Source organism: Pristiophorus japonicus, chromosome 1 (assembly GCF_044704955.1).
Source record: "Pristiophorus japonicus isolate sPriJap1 chromosome 1, sPriJap1.hap1, whole genome shotgun sequence".
Classification (NCBI taxonomy): domain Eukaryota; kingdom Metazoa; phylum Chordata; class Chondrichthyes; family Pristiophoridae; genus Pristiophorus; species Pristiophorus japonicus.
In genome coordinates, this window is record NC_091977.1 from 541,855,614 (window position 1) to 541,877,829 (window position 22,216).

General features: G+C 55.6%; 1 protein-coding gene across 1 annotated transcript in view; it reads left to right on the forward strand.

Moving 5' to 3' along the window:
* The window catches only part of ankrd29 (ankyrin repeat domain 29), a 1,085,233-nt gene that overhangs the window by 288,366 nt on the left and 774,651 nt on the right, over window positions 1-22,216 (forward strand). The gene's annotated exons all lie outside the window — the stretch shown is intronic.

Genomic DNA, 22,216 nt, shown 5'->3' on the forward strand with positions numbered 1-22,216 from the left:
GGTGCTCTCCAATCTCTGTCCTGTGACAGTGGGAACTTGTACACTCCAATATCTGTCCTGTGACAGTGGGAACTGGTGCTCTCCACTCTCTGTCCTGTGACAGTGGGAACTAGTGCTCTCCACTCTCCCGTCCTATGACAGTGGGAACTGTTGCTCTCCACTCTCCCGTCCTGTGACAGTGGGAACTGGTGCTCTCCAATCTCTGTCCTGTGAGAGTGGGAACTGGTGCTCTCCACTCTCTCTCTCCTGTGACAGTGGTAACTGGTGCTCTCCACTCTCTGTCCTGTGACAGTTGGAACTGGTGATCTCCAATCTCCCGTCCTGTGACAGTGGGAATTGGTGCTCTCCAATCTCCCGTCCTGTGACAGTGGGAACTGGTGCGCTCCACTCTCCTGTCCTGTGACAGTGGGAACTGGTGCTCTCCACACTCTGTCCTGTGACAGTGAGAACTGGTGCTCTCCACTCTCTGTCCTGTGACAGTGGGAACTTGTGCACTCCAATCTCTGTCCTATGACAGTGGGAACTAGTGCTCTCCACTCTCTGTCCTGTGACAGTGGGAATTAGTGCTCTCCACTCTCCCGTCCTGTGACAGTGGGAACTGGTGCTCTCCACTCTGCCGTCCTGTGACAGTGGGAACTGGTGCTCTCCACTCTCTGCCCTGTGACAGTGGGAACTGGTGCTCTCCACTCTCCCGTCCTGTGACAGTGGGAACTGGTGCTCTCCACTCTCTGTCCTGTGACAGTGGGAACTGCTGCTCTCCACTCTCCTGTCCTGTGACAGTTTGAACTCGTGCTCTCTACTCTCTGTCCTGTGACAGTTTGAACTGGAGCTCTCCACTCTCCCGTCCAGTGACAGTGGGAACTGGTGCTCTCCACTCTCTGTCCTGTGACAGTGGGAACTGGTGCTCTCCACTCTCCTGTCCTGTGACAGTTTGAACTGGTGCTCTCTACTCTCTGTCCTGTGACAATTTGAACTGGTGCTCTCCACTCTCCCGTCCTGTGACAGTGGGAACTGGTGCTTTGCACTCTCCCGTCCTGTGACAGTGGGAACTGGTGCTCTCTACTCTCTGTCCTGTGACAGTTTGAACTGGAGCTCTCCACTCTCCCGTCCAGTGACCGTGGGAACTGGTGCTCTTCAATCTCTGTCCTGTGATAGAGGGAACTGGTGCTCTCCACTCTCTGTCCTGTGACAGTGGGAACCGGTGCTCTCCACTCTCCCGTCCTGTGAAAGTGGGAACTGGTGCTCTCCACTCTCCCGTCCTGTGACAGTGGGAACTGGAGCTCTACACTCTTCTGTCCTGTGACAGTTTGAACTGGTGCTCTCCACTCTCCCGTCCTGTGACAGTGGGAACTGGTGCTCTCCACTCTCCCGTCCTATGACAGTGGGAACTGGTGCTCTCCACTGTCTGTCCTGTTACAGTGGGAACTGCTGCTCTCCACTCTCTGTCCTGTGACAGTGGGAACTGGTGCTCTCCACTCTCCGTCCTGTGACAGTGGGAACTGGTGCTCTCCACTCTCTGTCCTGTGACAGTGGGAACTGGTGCTCTCCACTCTCTGTCCTGTGACAGTGGATACTGGTGCTTTCCACGCTCCCGTCCTGTGACAGTGGGAATTGGTGCTCTCTACTCTCTGTCCTGTGACAGTTTGAACTGGAGCTCTCCACTCTCCCGTCCAGTGACCGTGGGAACTGGTGCTCTTCAATCTCTGTCCTGTGATAGAGGGAACTGGTGCTCTCCACTCTCTGTCCTGTGACAGTGGGAACCGGTGCTCTCCACTCTCCCGTCCTGTGAAAGTGGGAACTGGTGCTCTCCACACTCCCGTCCTGTGACAGTGGGAACTGGAGCTCTACACTCTTCTGTCCTGTGACAGTTTGAACTGGTGCTCTCCACTCTCCCGTCCTGTGACAGTGGGAACTGGTGCTCTCCACTCTCCCGTCCTATGACAGTGGGAACTGGTGCTCTCCAATGTCTGTCCTGTTACATTGGGAACTGCTGCTCTCCACTCTCTGTCCTGTGACAGTGGGAACTGGTGCTCTCCACTCTCCGTCCTGTGACAGTGGGAACTGGTGCTCTCCACTCTCTGTCCTGTGACAGTGGGAACTGGTGCTCTCCACTCTCTGTCCTGTGACAGTGGATACTGGTGCTTTCCACGCTCCCGTCCTGTGACAGTGGGAACTGGTGCTCTCCAGTCTCTGTCCAGTGACAGTGGTAACTGGTGCTCTCCGCTCTCTGTCCAGTGAAAGTGTGAGCTGGTGCTCTCCACTCTCAGTATGTGACAGTGGGAGCTGGTGCTCTCCACTCTCTGTCCTGTGACAGTTGGAACTGGTGATCTCCAATCTCCCGTCCTGTGACAGCGGGAACTGGTGCTCTCCAATCTCCCGTCCTGTGACAGTGGGAACTGGTGCGCTCCACTCTCTATCCTGTGACAGTGGGAACTGGTGCGCTCCACTCTCTATCCTGTGACAGTGGGAACTAGTGCTCTCCACTCTCTGTCCTGTGACAGTGGGAATTAGTGCTCTCCACTCTCCCGTCCTGTGACAGTGGGAACTGGTGCTCTCCACTCTGCCGTCCTGTGACAGTGGGAACTGGTGCTCTCCACTCTCTGTCCTGTGACAGTGGGAACTGGTGCTCTCCACTCTCCCGTCCTGTGACAGTGGGAACTGGTGCTCTCCACTCTCTGTCCTGTGACAGTGGGAACTGGTGCTCTGCAGTCTCTGTCCAGTGACAGTGGTAACTGGTGCTCTCCGCTCTCTGTCCAGTGAAAGTGTGAGCTGGTGCTCTCCACTCTCAGTATGTGACAGTGGGAGCTGGTGCTCTCCACTCTCTGTCCTGTGACAGTTGGAACTGGTGATCTCCAATCTCCCGTCCTGTGACAGCGGGAACTGGTGCTCTCCAATCTCCCGTCCTGTGACAGTGGGAACTGGTGCGCTCCACTCTCTATCCTGTGACAGTGGGAACTGGTGCGCTCCACTCTCTATCCTGTGACAGTGGGAACTAGTGCTCTCCACTCTCTGTCCTGTGACAGTGGGAATTAGTGCTCTCCACTCTCCCGTCCTGTGACAGTGGGAACTGGTGCTCTCCACTCTGCCGTCCTGTGACAGTGGGAACTGGTGCTCTCCACTCTCTGTCCTGTGACAGTGGGAACTGGTGCTCTCCACTCTCCCGTCCTGTGACAGTGGGAACTGGTGCTCTCCACTCTCTGTCCTGTGACAGTGGGAACTGGTGCTCTCCACTCTCCTGTCCTGTGACAGTTTGAACTGGTGCTCTCCACTCTCCCGTCCTGTGACAGTGAGAACTGGTGCTTTCCACTCTCCCGTCCTGTGACAGTGGGAACTGGTGCTCTCTACTCTCTGTCCTGTGACAGTTTGAACTGGAGCTCTCCACTCTCCCGTCCAGTGACCGTGGGAACTTGTGCTCTTCAATCTCTGTCCTGTGATAGAGGGAACTGGTGCTCTCCACTCTCTGTCCTGTGACAGTGGGAACTGGTGCTCTCCACTCTCCCGTCCTGTGAAAGTGGGAACTGGTGCTCTCCACTCTCCCGTCCTGTGACAGTGGGAACTGGAGCTCTACACTCTTCTGTCCTGTGACAGTTTGAACTGGTGCTCTTCATTCTCTGTCCTGTGACAGTTTGAACTGGTGCTCTCCACTCTCCGTCCTGTGACAGTGGGAACTGGTGCTCTCCACTCTCTGTCCTGTGACAGTAGGAACTGGTGCTCTCCACTCTCTGTCCTGTGACAGTGGATACTGGTGCTTTCCACTCTCCCGTCCTGTGACAGTGGGAACTGGTGCGCTCCACTCTCCTGTCCTGTGACAGTGGAAACTGGTGCTCTCCACTCTCTGTCCTGTGACAGTGAGAACTGGTGCTCTCCACTCTCTGTCCTATGACTGTGGGAACTTGTGCACTCCAATCTCTGTCCTATGACAGTGGGAACTAGTGCTCTCCACTCTCTGTCCTGTGACAGTGGGAATTAGTGCTCTCCACTCTCCCGTCCTGTGACAGTGGGAACTGGTGCTCTCCACTCTGCCGTCCTGTGACAGTGGGAACTGGTGCTCTCCACTCTCTGCCCTGTGACAGTGGGAACTGGTGCTCTCCACTCTCCCGTCCTGTGACAGTGCGAACTGGTGCTCTCCACTCTCTGTCCTGTGACAGTGGGAACTGCTGCTCTCCACTCTCCTGTCCTGTGACAGTTTGAAATGGTGCTCTCTACTCTCTGTCCTGTGACAGTTTGAACTGGAGCTCTCCACTCTCCCGTCCAGTGACAGTGGGAACTGGTGCTCTCCACTCTCTGTCCTGTGACAGTGGGAACTGGTGCTCTCCACTCTCCTGTCCTGTGACAGTTTGAACTGGTGCTCTCTACTCTCTGTCCTGTGACAGTTTGAACTGGTGCTCTCCACTCTCCCGTCCTGTGACAGTGGGAACTGGTGCTTTGCACTCTCCCGTCCTGTGACAGTGGGAACTGGTGCTCTCTACTCTCTGTCCTGTGACAGTTTGAACTGGAGCTCTCCACTCTCCCGTCCAGTGACCGTGGGAACTGGTGCTCTTCAATCTCTGTCCTGTGACAGTGGGAACTGGTGCTCTCCACTCTCCGTCCTGTGACAGTGGGAACTGGTGCTCTTCACTCTCTGTCCTGTGACAGTGGGAACTGGTGCTCTCCACTCTCTGTCCTGTGACAGTGGATACTGGTGCTTTGCACGCTCCCGTCCTGTGACAGTGGGAACTGGTGCTCTCTACTCTCTGTCCTGTGACAGTTTGAACTGGAGCTCTCCACTCTCCCGTCCAGTGACCGTGGGAACTGGTGCTCTTCAATCTCTGTCCTGTGATAGAGGGAACTGGTGCTCTCCACTCTCTGTCCTGTGACAGTGGGAACCGGTGCTCTCCACTCTCCCGTCCTGTGAAAGTGGGAACTGGTGCTCTCCACACTCCCGTCCTGTGACAGTCGGAACTGGAGCTCTACACTCTTCTGTCCTGTGACAGTTTGAACTGGTGCTCTCCACTCTCCCGTCCTGTGACAGTGGGAACTGGTGCTCTCCACTCTCCCGTCCTATGACAGTGGGAACTGGTGCTCTCCACTGTCTGTCCTGTTACATTGGGAACTGCTGCTCTCCACTCTCTGTCCTGTGACAGTGGGAACTGGTGCTCTCCACTCTCCGTCCTGTGACAGTGGGAACTGGTGCTCTCCACTCTCTGTCCTGTGACAGTGGGAACTGGTGCTCTCCACTCTCTGTCCTGTGACAGTGGATACTGGTGCTTTCCACGCTCCCGTCCTGTGACAGTGGGAACTGGTGCTCTCCAGTCTCTGTCCAGTGACAGTGGTAACTGGTGCTCTCCGCTCTCTGTCCTGTGAAAGTGTGAGCTGGTGCTCTCCACTCTCAGTATGTGACAGTGGGAGCTGGTGCTCTCCACTCTCTGTCCTGTGACAGTTGGAACTGGTGATCTCCAATCTCCCGTCCTGTGACAGCGGGAACTGGTGCTCTCCAATCTCCCGTCCTGTGACAGTGGGAACTGGTGCGCTCCACTCTCTATCCTGTGACAGTGGGAACTGGTGCGCTCCACTCTCTATCCTGTGACAGTGGGAACTAGTGCTCTCCACTCTCTGTCCTGTGACAGTGGGAATTAGTGCTCTCCACTCTCCCGTCCTGTGACAGTGGGAACTGGTGCTCTCCACTCTGCCGTCCTGTGACAGTGGGAACTGGTGCTCTCCACTCTCTGTCCTGTGACAGTGGGAACTGGTGCTCTCCACTCTCCCGTCCTGTGACAGTGGGAACTGGTGCTCTCCACTCTCTGTCCTGTGACAGTGGGAACTGGTGCTCTCCACTCTCCTGTCCTGTGACAGTTTGAACTGGTGCTCTCCACTCTCCCGTCCTGTGACAGTGAGAACTGGTGCTTTCCACTCTCCCGTCCTGTGACAGTGGGAACTGGTGCTCTCTACTCTCTGTCCTGTGACAGTTTGAACTGGAGCTCTCCACTCTCCCGTCCAGTGACCGTGGGAACTTGTGCTCTTCAATCTCTGTCCTGTGATAGAGGGAACTGGTGCTCTCCACTCTCTGTCCTGTGACAGTGGGAACTGGTGCTCTCCACTCTCCCGTCCTGTGAAAGTGGGAACTGGTGCTCTCCACTCTCCCGTCCTGTGACAGTGGGAACTGGAGCTCTACACTCTTCTGTCCTGTGACAGTTTGAACTGGTGCTCTTCATTCTCTGTCCTGTGACAGTTTGAACTGGTGCTCTCCACTCTCCGTCCTGTGAGAGTGGGAACTGGTGCTCTCCACTCTCTGTCCTGTGACAGTAGGAACTGGTGCTCTCCACTCTCTGTCCTGTGACAGTGGATACTGGTGCTTTCCACTCTCCCGTCCTGTGACAGTGGGAACTGCTGCGCTCCACTCTCCTGTCCTGTGACAGTGGAAACTGGTGCTCTCCACTCTCTGTCCTGTGACAGTGGGAACTGGTGCTCTCCAATCTCTGTCCTGTGACAGTGGGAACTTGTACACTCCAATATCTGTCCTGTGACAGTGGGAACTGGTGCTCTCCACTCTCTGTCCTGTGACAGTGGGAACTAGTGCTCTCCACTCTCCCGTCCTGTGACAGTGGGAACTGTTGCTCTCCACTCTCCCGTCCTGTGACAGTGGGAACTGGTGCTCTCCAATCTCTGTCCTGTGAGAGTGGGAACTGGTGCTCTCCACTCTCCCGTCCTGTGACAGTGGGAACTGGTGCGCTCCACTCTCTATCCTGTGACAGTGGGAACTGGTGCGCTCCACTCTCTATCCTGTGACAGTGGGAACTAGTGCTCTCCACTCTCTGTCCTGTGACAGTGGGAATTAGTGATCTCCACTCTCCCGTCCTGTGACAGTGGGAACTGGTGCTCTCCACTCTGCCGTCCTGTGACAGTGGGAACTGGTGCTCTCCACTCTCTGTCCTGTGACAGTGGGAACTGGTGCTCTCCACTCTCCCGTCCTGTGACAGTGGGAACTGGTGCTCTCCACTCTCTGTCCTGTGACAGTGGGAACTGGTGCTCTCCACTCTCCTGTCCTGTGACAGTTTGAACTGGTGCTCTCCACTCTCCCGTCCTGTGACAGTGAGAACTGGTGCTTTCCACTCTCCCGTCCTGTGACAGTGGGAACTGGTGCTCTCTACTCTCTGTCCTGTGACAGTTTGAAATGGAGCTCTCCACTCTCCCGTCCAGTGACCGTGGGAACTTGTGCTCTTCAATCTCTGTCCTGTGATAGAGGGAACTGGTGCTCTCCACTCTCTGTCCTGTGACAGTGGGAACTGGTGCTCTCCACTCTCCCGTCCTGTGAAAGTGCGAACTGGTGCTCTCCACTCTCCCGTCCTGTGACAGTGGGAACTGGAGCTCTACACTCTTCTGTCCTGTGACAGTTTGAACTGGTGCTCTTCATTCTCTGTCCTGTGACAGTTTGAACTGGTGCTCTCCACTCTCCGTCCTGTGACAGTGGGAACTGGTGCTCTCCACTCTCTGTCCTGTGACAGTAGGAACTGGTGCTCTCCACTCTCTGTCCTGTGACAGTGGATACTGGTGCTTTCCACTCTCCCGTCCTGTGACAGTGGGAACTGGTGCGCTCCACTCTCCTGTCCTGTGACAGTGGAAACTGGTGCTCTCCACTCTCTGTCCTGTGACATCGGAACTGGTGCTCTCCAATCTCTGTCCTGTGACAGTGGGAACTTGTACACTCCAATATCTGTCCTGTGACAGTGGGAACTGGTGCTCTCCACTCTCTGTCCTGTGACAGTGGGAACTAGTGCTCTCCACTCTCCCGTCCTGTGACAGTGGGAACTGTTGCTCTCCACTCTCCCGTCCTGTGACAGTGGGAACTGGTGCTCTCCAATCTCTGTCCTGTGAGAGTGGGAACTGGTGCTCTCCACTCTCCCGTCCTGTGACAGTGGGAACTGGTGCTCTCCACTGTCTGTCCTGTTGCAGTGGGAATTGCTGCTCTCCACTCTCTGTCCTGTGACAGTGGGAACTGGTGCTCTCCATTCTCTGTCCTGTGACAGTTTGAACTGGTGCTCTCCACTCTCCGTCCTGTGACAGTGGGAACTGGTGCTCTCCACTCTCTGTCCTGTGACAGTGGGAACTGGTGCTCTCCACTCTCTGTCCTGTGACAGTGGATACTGGTGCTTTCCACTCTCCCGTCCTGTGACAGTGGGAACTGGTGCTCTCCAGTGTCTGTCCAGTGACAGTGGGAACAGGTGCTCTCCACTCTCTGTCCTGTGACAGTGGGAACTGTTGCTCTCCACTCTCCCATGCTGTGACAGTGGGAACTGGTGCTCTCCACACTCTGTCCTGTGACAGTGGGAACTGATGCTCTCCACACACTGTCCTGTGCCAGTGGGAACTGGTGCTCTCCAATCTCTGTCCTGAGACAGTCGGAACTGGTGCTCTCCACTCTCTGTCCTGTGACAGTGGGAACTGGTGCTCTCCACTCACTGTCCTGTGCCAGTGGGAACTGGTGCTCTCCAATCTCTGTCCTGTGACAGTGGTAACTGGTTCTCTTCAGTCAACCGTTCTGTGACAGTGGCAAATGGTGCTCTCCATTCTCTGTCCTGTGACAGTGGTAACTGGTGCTCTCCGCTCTCTGTCCTGTGAAAGTTGGAGCTGGTGCTCTCCACTCTCAGTATGTGACAGTGGGAGCTGGTGCTCTCCACTCTCTCTCTCCTGTGACAGTGGTAACTGGTGCTCTTCACTCTCTGTCCTGTGACAGTTGGAACTGGTGATCTCCAATCTCCCGTCCTGTGACAGTGGGAACTAGTGCTCTCCAATCTCCCGTCCTGTGACACTGGGAACTGGTGCGCTCCACTCTCCTGTCCTGTGACAGTGGGAACTGGTGCTCTCCACTCTCTGTCCTGTGACAGTGAGAACTGATGCTCTCCACTCTCTGTCCTGTGACAGTGGGAACTTGTGCACTCCAATCTCTGTCCTATGACAGTGGGAACTGGTGCTCTCCACTCTCTGTCCTGTGACAGTGAGAACTGGTGCTCTCCACTCTCTGTCCTGTGACAGTGGGAACTTGTGCACTCCAATCTCTGTCCTATGACAGTGGGAACTTGTGCTCTCCACTCTCCCGTCCTGTGACAGTGGGAACTGGTGCTCTCCACTCTGCCGTCCTGTGACAGTGGGAACTGGTGCTCTCCATTCTCTGTCCTGTGACAGTGGGAACTGGTGCTCTCCACTCTCCCGTCCTGTGACAGTGGGAACTGGTGCTCTCCACTCTCTGTCCTGTGAAAGTGGATACTGGTGCTTTCCACTCTCCCGTCCTGTGACAGTGGGAACTGGTGCTCTCCACTCTCTGACCTGTGACAGTGGGAGCTGGTGCTCGCCACTCTCTGTCCTGTGACAGTGGGAACTGATGCTCTCCATTCTCTGTTCTGTGACAGTGGGAACTGGTGCACTCCACTCTCCCGTCCTGTGACAATGGGAACTGATGCTCTCCATTCTCTGTCCTGTGACAGTGGGAACTGGTGCTCTCCACTCTCTGTCCTGTGACAGTGGGAACTGGTTCACTCCACTCTCCCGTCCTGTGACAGTGGGAACTGCTGCTCTCCATTCTCTGTCCTGTGACAGTGGGAACTGGTGCTCTCCACTTTCTGTCCTGTGACAGTGGGAACTGGTGCTCTCCACTCTCTGTCCTGTGACAGTGGGAACCGGTGCTCTCCACTCTCCCGTCCTGTGACAGTGGGAACTGGTGCTCTCCACTCTCTGTCCTGTGACAGTGGATACTGGTGCTCTCCACTCTCTGTCCTGTGACAGTGGGAACTGGTGCTCTCCACTCTCTGTCCTGTGACAGTGGGAACTGGTGCTCTCCACTCTCCCGTCCTGTGACAGTGGGAACTGGTGCTCTCCACACTCTGTCCTGTGATAGTGGGAACTGGTGCTCTCCACACTCTGTCCTGTGACAGTGGGAACTGGTGCTCTCCAATCTCTGTCCTGAGACAGTCGGAACTGGTGCTCTCCACTCTCTGTCCTGTGACAGTCGGAACTGGTGCTCTCCACTCTCTGTCCTGTGCCAGTGGGAACTGGTGCTCTCCACTCTCTGACCTGTGACAGTGGGAACTGGTGCTCTCCACTCCACCGTCCCGTGACAGTGGGAACTGCTGCACTCCTCTCTCCTGTCCTGTGACAGTTTGGACTGGTGCTCTCCACTCTCCCGTCCTGTGACAGTGGGAACTGGTGCTCTCTACTCTCCCGTCCTGTGACAGTGGAAACTGGTGCTCTCCACTCTCTGTCCTGTGACAGTGGGAACTGGTGCTCTCCACTCTCTGTCCTGTGACAGTGGGAACTGGTGCTCTCCACTCTCTGTCCTGTGACAGTGGGAACTGGTGCTCTCCACTCTCTGTCCTGTGAATTTGGAACTGGTGCTCTCCACTCTCTGTCCTGTGAATTTGGAACTGGTGCTCTCCACTCTCCCGTCCTGTGACAGTGGGAACTGGTGCTCTCCAATCTCCCGTCCTGTGACAGTGGGAACTGGTGCGCTCCACTCTCCTGTCCTGTGACAGTGGAAACTGGTGCTCTCCACTCTCTGTCCTGTGACAGTGCGAACTGGTGCTCTCCACTCTCTGTCCTGTGACAGTGGGAACTTGTACACTCCAATATCTGTCCTGTGACAGTGGGAACTGGTGCTCTCCACTCTCTGTCCTGTGACAGTGGGAACTAGTGCTCTCCACTCTCCCGTCCTGTGACAGTGGGAACTGTGGCTCTCCACTCTCCCGTCCTGTGACAGTTTGAACTGGTGCTCTCCAATCTCTGTCCTGTGACAGTGGGAACTGGTGCTCTCCACTCTCCCGTCCTGTGGCAGTGGGAACTGGTGCTCTCCACTGTCTGTCCTGTTGCAGTGGGAACTGCTGCTCTCCACTCTCTGTCCTGTGACAGTGGGAACTGGTGCTCTCCATTCTCTGTCCTGTGACAGTTTGAACTGGTGCTCTCCACTCTCCGTCCTGTGACAGTGGGAACTGGTGCTCTCCACTCTCTGTCCTGTGACAGTGGGAACTGGTGCTCTCCACTCTCTGTCCTGTGACAGTGGATACTGGTGCTTTCCACTCTCCCGTCCTGTGACAGTGGGAATTGGTGCTCTCCAGTCTCTGTCCAGTGACAGTGGGAACAGGTGCTCTCCACTCTCTGTCCTGTGACAGTGGGAACTGGTGCTCTCCACTCTCCCATCCTGTGACAGTGGGAACTGGTGCTCTCCACACTCTGTCCTGTGACAGTGGGAACTGATGCTCTCCACACATTGTCCTGTGACAGTGGGAATTGGTGCTCTCCAATCTCTGTCCTGAGACAGTCGGAACTGGTGCTCTCCACTCTCTGTCCTGTGACAGTGGGAACTGGTGCTCTCCACTCTCTGTCCTGTGCCAGTGGGAACTGGTGCTCTCCAATCTCTGTCCTGTGACAGTGGTAACTGGTTCTCTTCACTCAACCGTTCTGTGACAGTGGGAAATGGTGCTCTCCATTCTCTGTCCTGTGACAGTGGTAACTGGTGCTCTCCGCACTCTGTCCTGTGAAAGTTGGAGCTGGTGCTCTCCACTCTCAGTATGTGACAGTGGGAGCTGGTGCTCTCCACTCTCTCTCTCCTGTGACAGTGGTAACTGGTGCTCTCCACTCTCTGTCCTGTGACAGTTGGAACTGGTGATCTCCAATCTCCCGTCCTGTGACAGTGGGAACTGGTGCTCTCCAATCTCCCGTCCTGTGACAGTGGGAACTGGTGCGCTCCACTCTCCTGTCCTGTGACAGTGGGAACTGGTGCTCTCCACTCTCTGTCCTGTGACAGTGAGAACTGGTGCTCTCCACTCTCTGTCCTGTGAAAGTGGGAACTTGTGCACTCCAATCTCTGTCCTATGACAGTGGGAACTAGTGCTCTCCACTCTCTGTCCTGTGACAGTGGGAATTAGTGCCCTCCACTCTCCCGTCCTGTGACAGTGGGAACTGGTGCTCTCCACTCTGCCGTCCTGTGACAGTGGGAACTGGTGCTCTCCACTCTCTGTCCTGTGACAGTGGGAACTGGTGCTCTCCACTCTCCCGTCCTGTGACAGTGGGAACTGGTGCTCTCCACTCTCTGTCCTGTGACAGTGGGAACTGCTGCTCTCCACTCTACTGTCCTGTGACAGTTTGAACTGGTACTCTCTACTCTCTGTCCTGTGACAGTTTGAACTGGAGCTCTCCACTCTCCCGTCCAGTGACAGTGGGACCTGGTGCTCTCCACTCTCTGTCCTGTGACAGTGGGAACTGGTGCTCTCCACTCTCCTGTCCTGTGACAGTTTAAACTGGTGCTCTCTACTCTCTGTCCTGTGACAGTTTGAACTGGTGCTCTCCACTCTCCCGTCCTGTGACAGTGGGAACTGGTGCTTTCCACTCTCCCGTCCTGTGACAGTGGGAATTGGTGCTCTCTACTCTCTGTCCTGTGACAGTTTGATCTGGAGCTCTCCACTCTCCCGTCCAGTGACCGTGGGAACTGGTGCTCTTCAATCTCTGTCCTGTGATAGAGGGAACTGGTGCTCTCCACTCTCTGTCCTGTGAGAGTGGGAACTGGTGCTCTCCACTCTCCCGTCCTGTGCAAATGGGAACTGGTGCTCTCCACTCTCCCATCCTGTGACAGTGGGAACTGGAGCTCTACACTCTTCTGTCCTGTGACAGTTTGAACTGGTGCTCTCCACTCTCCCGTCCTGTGACAGTGAGAACTGGTGCTCTCCACTCTCTGTCCTGTGACAGTGGGAACTTGTGCACTCCAATCTCTGTCCTATGACAGTGGGAACTAGTGCTCTCCACTCTCTGTCCTGTGACAGTGGGAACTGGTGCTCTCCACTCTGCCGTCCTGTGACAGTGGGAACTGGTGCTCTCCATTCTCTGTCCTGTGACAGTGGGAACTGGTGCTCTCCACTCTCCCGTCCTGTGACAGTGGGAACTGGTGCTCTCCACTCTCTGTCCTGTGACAGTGGGAACTGCTGCTCTCCACTCTACTGTCCTGTGACAGTTTGAACTGGTGCTCTCTACTCTCTGTCCTGTGACAGTTTGAACTGGTGCTCTCCACTCTCCCGTCCTGTGACAGTGGGAACTGGTGCTTTCCACTCTCCCGTCCAGTGACCGTGGGAACTGGTGCTCTTCAATCTCTGTCCTGTGATAGAGGGAACTGGTGCTCTCCACTCTCTGTCCTGTGACAGTGGGAACTGGTGCTCTCCACTCTCCCGTCCTGTGCAAGTGGGAATTGGTGCTCTCCACTCTCCCATCCTCTGACAGTGGGAACTGGAGCTCTACACTCTTCTGTCCTGTGACAGTTTGAACTGGTGCTCTCCACTCTCCCGTCCTGTGACAGTGGGAACTGGTGCTCTCCACTCTCCCGTCCTATGACAGTGGGAACTGGTGCTCTCCACTGTCTGTCCTGTTGCAGTGGGAACTGCTGCTCTCCACTCTCTGTCCTGTGACAGTGGGAACTGGTGCTCTCAATTCTCTGTCCTGTGACAGTTTGAACTGGTGCTCTCCACTCTCCGTCCTGTGACAGTGGGAACTGGTGCTCTCCACTCTCTGTCCTGTGACAGTGGGAACTGGTGCTCTCCACTCTCTGTCCTGTGACAGTGGATACTGGTGCTTTCCACGCTCCCGTCCTGTGACAGTGGGAACTGGTGCTCTCCAGTCTCTGTCCAGTGACAGTGGTAACTGGTGCTCTCCGCTCTCTGTCCTGTGAAAGTGGGAGCTGGTGCTCTCCACTCTCAGTATGTGACAGTGGGAGCAGGTGCTCTCCACTCTCTGTCCTGTGACAGTTGGAACTGGTGATCTCCAATCTCCCGTCCTGTGACAGTGGGAACTGGTGCTCTCCAATCTCCCGTCCTGTGACAGTGGGAACTGGTGCGCTCCACTCTCCTGTCCTGTGACAGTGGGAACTGGTGCTCTCCACTCTCTGTCCTGTGACAGTGGGAACTGGTGCTCTCCACTCTCTGTCCTGTGACAGTGGGAACTTGTGCACTCCAATCTCTGTCCTGTGACATTGGGAACTAGTGCTCTCCACTCTCTGTCCTGTGACAGTGGGAATTAGTGCTCTCCACTCTCCCGTCCTGTGACAGTGGGAACTGGTGCTCTCCACTCTGCCGTCCTGTGACAGTGGGAACTGGTGCTCTCCACTCTCTGTCCTGTGACAGTGGGAACTGGTGCTCTCCACTCTCCCGTCCTGTGACAGTGGGAACTGGTGCTCTCCACTCTCTGTCCTGTGACAGTGGGAACTGGTGCTCTCCACTCTCCTGTCCTGTGACAGTTTGAACTGGTGCTCTCCACTCTCCCGTCCTGTGACAGTGGGAACTGGTGCTTTCCATTCTCCCGTCCTGTGACAGTGGGAACTGGTGCACTCTACTCTCTGTCCTGTGACAGTTTGAACTGGAGCTCTCCACTCTCCCGTCCAGTGACCGTGGGAACTTGTGCTCTTCAATCTCTGTCCTGTGATAGAGGGAACTGGTGCTCTCCACTCTCTGTCCTGTGACAGTGGGAACTGGTGCTCTCCACTCTCCCGTCCTGTGAAAGTGGGAACTGGTGCTCTCCACTCTCCCGTCCTGTGACAGTGGGAACTGGAGCTCTACACTCTTCTGTCCTGTGACAGTTTGAACTGGTGCTCTCCACTCTCCCGTCCTGTGACAGTGGGAACTGGTGCTCTCCACTCTCCCGTCCTGTGACAGTGGGAACTGGTGCTCTCCACTGTCTGTCCTGTTACAGTGGGAACTGCTGCTCTCCACTCTCTGTCCTGTGACAGTTGGAAATGTTGCTCTCCATTCTCTGTCCTGTGACAGTTTGAACTGGAGCTCTCCACTCTCCCGTCCAGTGACAGTGGGAACTGGTGCTCTCCACTCTCTGTCCTGTGACAGTGGGAACTGGTGCTCTCCACTCTCCTGTCCTGTGACAGTTTGAACTGGTGCTCTCCACTCTCCCGTCCAGTGACCGTGGGAAGTGGTGCTCTTCAATCTCTGTCCTGTGATAGAGGGAACTGGTGCTCTCCACTCTCTGTCCTGTGACAGTGGGAACTGGTGCTCTCCACTCTCCCGTCCTGTGACAGTGGGAACTGGAGGTCTACACTCTTCTGTCCTGTGACAGTTTGAACTGGTGCTCTCCACTCTCCCGTCTTGTGACAGTGGGAACTGGTGCTCTCCACTCTCCCGTCCTGTGACAGTGGGAACTGGTACTCTCCACTGTCTGTCCTGTTACAGTGGGAACTGCTGCTCTCCACTCTCTGTCCTGTGACAGTGGGAACTAGTGCTCTCAATTCTCTGTCCTGTGACAGTTTGAACTGGTGCTCTCCACTCTCCGTCCTGTGACAGTGGGAACTGGTGCTCTCCACTCTCTGTCCTGTGACAGTGGATACTGGTGCTTTCCACGCTCCCGTCCTGTGACAGTGGGAACTGGTGCTCTCCAGTCTCTGTCCAGTGACAGTGGTAACTGGTGCTCTCCGCTCTCTGTCCTGTGAAATTGGGAGCTGTTGCTCTCCACTCTCAGTATGTGACACTGGGAGCTGGTGCTCTCCACTCTCTGTCCTGTGACAGTTGGAACTGGTGATCTCCAATCTCCCGTCCTGTGACAGTGGGAACTGGTGCTCTCCAATCTCCCGTCCTGTGACAGTGGGAACTGGTGCGCTCCACTCTCCTGTCCTGTGACAGTGGGAACTGGTGCTCGCCACTCTCTGTCCTGTTACAGTGGGAACTAGTGCTCTCCATTCTCTGTCCTGTGACAGTGGGAACTGGTGCTCTCCACTCTCTGTCCTGTGACAGTGGGAACTGGTGCTCTCCAATCTCTGTCCTTTGACAGTGGGAACTGTTGCTCTCCACTCTCTGTCCTGTGACAGTGGGAACTGGTGCTCTCCACTCTCCCGTCCTGTAACAGTGGAAACTGGTGCTTTCCACTCTCCCGTCCTGTGACAGTGGGAACTGGTGCTCTCCACTCTCTGTCTTGTGACAGTTTGAACTGGTGCTCTCCACTATCCCGTCCTGGGACAGTGGGAACTGGTGCTCTCCAATCTCTGTCCTGTGACAGTGGGAACTGGTGCTCTCCACTCTCTGTCCTGTGACAGTGGGAACTGGTGCTCTCCAATCTCTGTCCTGTGACAGTGGGAACTGGTGCTCTACACTCCCCAATCCTGTGTCAGTGGGAACTGGTGCTCTCCACTCTCCCGACCTGTGACAGTGGAAACTGGTGCTTTCCACTCTCCCGTTCTGTGACAGTGGGAACTGGTGCTCTCCACTCTCTGTCTTGTGACAGTTTGAAGTGGTGCTCTCCACTCTCTGTCCTGTGACAGTGGGAACTGGTGCTTTCCACTCTCCCGTCCTGTGACAGTTGGAACCAGTGCTCTCCACTCTCTGTTCTGTGAAAGTGGGAACTTGTGCTCTCCAATCTCTGTCCTGAGGCAGTCAGAACTGGTGCTCTCCACTTTCTGTCCTGTGACAGTGGGAACTGGTGCTCTCCATTCTCTGTCCTGTGCCAGTGGGAACTGGTGCTCTCCAATCTCTGACCTGTGACAGTGGGAACTGGTTCTCTTCACTCCACCGTTCTGTGACAGTGGGAACTGGTGCTCTCCACTCTCTGTCCTGTGACAGTTTGAACTGGTGCTCTCCACTCTCCGTCCTGTGACAGTGGGAACTGGTGCTCTCCACTCTCTGTCCTGTGACAGTAGGAACTGGTGCTCTCCACTCTCTGTCCTGTGACAGTGGATACTGGTGCTTTCCACTCTCCCGTCCTGTGACAGTGGGAACTGGTGCGCTCCACTCTCCTGTCCTGTGACAGTGGAAACTGGTGCTCTTCACTCTCTGTCCTGTGACAGTGAGAACTGGTGCTCTCCACTCTCTGTCCTGTGACTGTGGGAACTTGTGCACTCCAATCTCTGTCCTATGACAGTGGGAACTAGTGCTCTCCACTCTCTGTCCTGTGACAGTGGGAATTAGTGCTCTCCACTCTCCCGTCCTGTGACAGTGGGAACTGGTGCTCTCCACTCTGCCGTCCTGTGACAGTGGGAACTGGTGCTCTCCACTCTCTGCCCTGTGACAGTGGGAACTGGTGCTCTCCACTCTCCCGTCCTGTGACAGTGGGAACTGGTGCTCTCCACTCTCTGTCCTGTGACAGTGGGAACTGCTGCTCTCCACTCTCCTGTCCTGTGACAGTTTGAAATGGTGCTCTCTACTCTCTGTCCTGTGACAGTTTGAACTGGAGCTCTCCACTCTCCCGTCCAGTGACAGTGGGAACTGGTGCTCTCCACTCTCTGTCCTGTGACAGTGGGAACTGGTGCTCTCCACTCTCCTGTCCTGTGACAGTTTGAACTGGTGCTCTCTACTCTCTGTCCTGTGACAGTTTGAACTGGTGCTCTCCACTCTCCCGTCCTGTGACAGTGGGAACTGGTGCTTTGCACTCTCCCGTCCTGTGACAGTGGGAACTGGTGCTCTCTACTCTCTGTCCTGTGACAGTTTGAACTGGAGCTCTCCACTCTCCCGTCCAGTGACCGTGGGAACTGGTGCTCTTCAATCTCTGTCCTGTGACAGTGGGAACTGGTGCTCTCCACTCTCCGTCCTGTGACAGTGGGAACTGGTGCTCTTCACTCTCTGTCCTGTGACAGTGGGAACTGGTGCTCTCCACTCTCTGTCCTGTGACAGTGGATACTGGTGCTTTGCACGCTCCCGTCCTGTGACAGTGGGAACTGGTGCTCTCTACTCTCTGTCCTGTGACAGTTTGAACTGGAGCTCTCCACTCTCCCGTCCAGTGACCGTGGGAACTGGTGCTCTTCAATCTCTGTCCTGTGATAGAGGGAACTGGTGCTCTCCACTCTCTGTCCTGTGACAGTGGGAACCGGTGCTCTCCACTCTCCCGTCCTGTGAAAGTGGGAACTGGTGCTCTCCACACTCCCGTCCTGTGACAGTGGGAACTGGAGCTCTACACTCTTCTGTCCTGTGACAGTTTGAACTGGTGCTCTCCACTCTCCCGTCCTGTGACAGTGGGAACTGGTGCTCTCCACTCTCCCGACCTATGACAGTGGGAACTGGTGCTCTCCACTGTCTGTCCTGTTACATTGGGAACTGCTGCTCTCCACTCTCTGTCCTGTGACAGTGGGAACTGGTGCTCTCCACTCTCCGTCCTGTGACAGTGGGAACTGGTGCTCTCCACTCTCTGTCCTGTGACAGTGGGAACTGGTGCTCTCCACTCTCTGTCCTGTGACAGTGGATACTGGTGCTTTCCACGCTCCCGTCCTGTGACAGTGGGAACTGGTGCTCTCCAGTCTCTGTCCAGTGACAGTGGTAACTGGTGCTCTCCGCTCTCTGTCCTGTGAAAGTGTGAGCTGGTGCTCTCCACTCTCAGTATGTGACAGTGGGAGCTGGTGCTCTCCACTCTCTGTCCTGTGACAGTTGGAACTGGTGATCTCCAATCTCCCGTCCTGTGACAGCGGGAACTGGTGCTCTCCAATCTCCCGTCCTGTGACAGTGGGAACTGGTGCGCTCCACTCTCTATCCTGTGACAGTGGGAACTGGTGCGCTCCACTCTCTATCCTGTGACAGTGGGAACTAGTGCTCTCCACTCTCTGTCCTGTGACAGTGGGAATTAGTGCTCTCCACTCTCCCGTCCTGTGACAGTGGGAACTGGTGCTCTCCACTCTGCCGTCCTGTGACAGTGGGAACTGGTGCTCTCCACTCTGCCGTCCTGTGACAGTGGGAACTGGTGCTCTCCACTCTCTGTCCTGTGACAGTGGGAACTGGTGCTCTCCACTCTCCCGTCCTGTGACAGTGGGAACTGGTGCTCTCCACTCTCTGTCCTGTGACAGTGGGAACTGGTGCTCTCCACTCTCCTGTCCTGTGACAGTTTGAACTGGTGCTCTCCACTCTCCCGTCCTGTGACAGTGAGAACTGGTGCTTTCCACTCTCCCGTCCTGTGACAGTGGGAACTGGTGCTCTCTACTCTCTGTCCTGTGACAGTTTGAACTGGAGCTCTCCACTCTCCCGTCCAGTGACCGTGGGAACTTGTGCTCTTCAATCTCTGTCCTGTGATAGAGGGAACTGGTGCTCTCCACTCTCTGTCCTGTGACAGTGGGAACTGGTGCTCTCCACTCTCCCGTCCTGTGAAAGTGGGAACTGGTGCTCTCCACTCTCCCGTCCTGTGACAGTGGGAACTGGAGCTCTACACTCTTCTGTCCTGTGACAGTTTGAACTGGTGCTCTTCATTCTCTGTCCTGTGACAGTTTGAACTGGTGCTCTCCACTCTCCGTCCTGTGAGAGTGGGAACTGGTGCTCTCCACTCTCTGTCCTGTGACAGTAGGAACTGGTGCTCTCCACTCTCTGTCCTGTGACAGTGGATACTGGTGCTTTCCACTCTCCCGTCCTGTGACAGTGGGAACTGGTGCGCTCCACTCTCCTGTCCTGTGACAGTGGAAACTGGTGCTCTCCACTCTCTGTCCTGTGACAGTGGGAACTGGTGCTCTCCAATCTCTGTCCTGTGACAGTGGGAACTTGTACACTCCAATATCTGTCCTGTGACAGTGGGAACTGGTGCTCTCCACTCTCTGTCCTGTGACAGTGGGAACTAGTGCTCTCCACTCTCCCGTCCTGTGACAGTGGGAACTGTTGCTCTCCACTCTCCCGTCCTGTGACAGTGGGAACTGGTGCTCTCCAATCTCTGTCCTGTGAGAGTGGGAACTGGTGCTCTCCACTCTCCCGTCCTGTGACAGTGGGAACTGGTGCGCTCCACTCTCTATCCTGTGACAGTGGGAACTGGTGCGCTCCACTCTCTATCCTGTGACAGTGGGAACTAGTGCTCTCCACTCTCTGTCCTGTGACAGTGGGAATTAGTGCTCTCCACTCTCCCGTCCTGTGACAGTGGGAACTGGTGCTCTCCACTCTGCCGTCCTGTGACAGTGGGAACTGGTGCTCTCCACTCTCTGTCCTGTGACAGTGGGAACTGGTGCTCTCCACTCTCCCGTCCTGTGACAGTGAGAACTGGTGCTTTCCACTCTCCCGTCCTGTGACAGTGGGAACTGGTGCTCTCTACTCTCTGTCCTGTGACAGTTTGAACTGGAGCTCTCCACTCTCCCGTCCAGTGACCGTGGGAACTTGTGCTCTTCAATCTCTGTCCTGTGATAGAGGGAACTGGTGCTCTCCACTCTCTGTCCTGTGACAGTGGGAACTGGTGCTCTCCACGCTCCCGTCCTGTGAAAGTGCGAACTGGTGCTCTCCACTCTCCCGTCCTGTGACAGTGGGAACTGGAGCTCTACACTCTTCTGTCCTGTGACAGTTTGAACTGGTGCTCTTCATTCTCTGTCCTGTGACAGTTTGAACTGGTGCTCTCCACTCTCCGTCCTGTGACAGTGGGAACTGGTGCTCTCCACTCTCTGTCCTGTGACAGTAGGAACTGGTGCTCTCCACTCTCTGTCCTGTGACAGTGGATACTGGTGCTTTCCACTCTCCCGTCCTGTGACAGTGGGAACTGGTGCGCTCCACTCTCCTGTCCTGTGACAGTGGAAACTGGTGCTCTCCACTCTCTGTCCTGTGACATCGGAACTGGTGCTCTCCAATCTCTGTCCTGTGACAGTGGGAACTTGTACACTCCAATATCTGTCCTGTGACAGTGGGAACTGGTGCTCTCCACTCTCTGTCCTGTGACAGTGGGAACTAGTGCTCTCCACTCTCCCGTCCTGTGACAGTGGGAACTGTTGCTCTCCACTCTCCCGTCCTGTGACAGTGGGAACTGGTGCTCTCCAATCTCTGTCCTGTGAGAGTGGGAACTGGTGCTCTCCACTCTCCCGTCCTGTGACAGTGGGAACTGGTGCTCTCCACTGTCTGTCCTGTTGCAGTGGGAATTGCTGCTCTCCACTCTCTGTCCTGTGACAGTGGGAACTGGTGCTCTCCATTCTCTGTCCTGTGACAGTTTGAACTGGTGCTCTCCACTCTCCGTCCTGTGACAGTGGGAACTGGTGCTCTCCACTCTCTGTCCTGTGACAGTGGGAACTGGTGCTCTCCACTCTCTGTCCTGTGACAGTGGATACTGGTGCTTTCCACTCTCCCGTCCTGTGACAGTGGGAACTGGTGCTCTCCAGTGTCTGTCCAGTGACAGTGGGAACAGGTGCTCTCCACTCTCTGTCCTGTGACAGTGGGAACTGTTGCTCTCCACTCTCCCATGCTGTGACAGTGGGAACTGGTGCTCTCCACACTCTGTCCTGTGACAGTGGGAACTGATGCTCTCCACACACTGTCCTGTGACAGTGGGAACTGGTGCTCTCCAATCTCTGTCCTGAGACAGTCGGAACTGGTGCTCTCCACTCTCTGTCCTGTGACAGTGGGAACTGGTGCTCTCCACTCTCTGTCCTGTGCCAGTGGGAACTGGTGCTCTCCAATCTCTGTCCTGTGACAGTGGTAACTGGTTCTCTTCAGTCAACCGTTCTGTGACAGTGGGAAATGGTGCTCTCCATTCTCTGTCCTGTGACAGTGGTAACTGGTGCTCTCCGCTCTCTGTCCTGTGAAAGTTGGAGCTGGTGCTCTCCACTCTCAGTATGTGACAGTGGGAGCTGGTGCTCTCCACTCTCTCTCTCCTGTGACAGTGGTAACTGGTGCTCTCCACTCTCTGTCCTGTGACAGTTGGAACTGGTGATCTCCAATCTCCCGTCCTGTGACAGTGGGAACTAGTGCTCTCCAATCTCCCGTCCTGTGACACTGGGAACTGGTGCGCTCCACTCTCCTGTCCTGTGATAGTGGGAACTGGTGCTCTCTACTCTCTGTCCTGTGACAGTGAGAACTGATGCTCTCCACTCTCTGTCCTGTGACAGTGGGAACTTGTGCACTCCAATCTCTGTCCTATGACAGTGGGAACTGGTGCTCTCCACTCTCTGTCCTGTGACAGTGAGAACTGGTGCTCTCCACTCTCTGTCCTGTGACAGTGGGAACTTGTGCACTCCAATCTCTGTCCTATGACAGTGGGAACTAGTGCTCTCCACTCTCCCGTCCTGTGACAGTGGGAACTGGTGCTCTCCACTCTGCCGTCCTGTGACAGTGGGAACTGGTGCTCTCCATTCTCTGTCCTGTGACAGTGGGAACTGGTGCTCTCCACTCTCCCGTCCTGTGACAGTGGGAACTGGTGCTCTCCACTCTCTGTCCTGTGAAAGTGGATACTGGTGCTTTCCACTCTCCCGTCCTGTGACAGTGGGAACTGGTGCTCTCCACTCTCTGACCTGTGACAGTGGGAGCTGGTGCTCGCCACTCTCTGTCCTGTGACAGTGGGAACT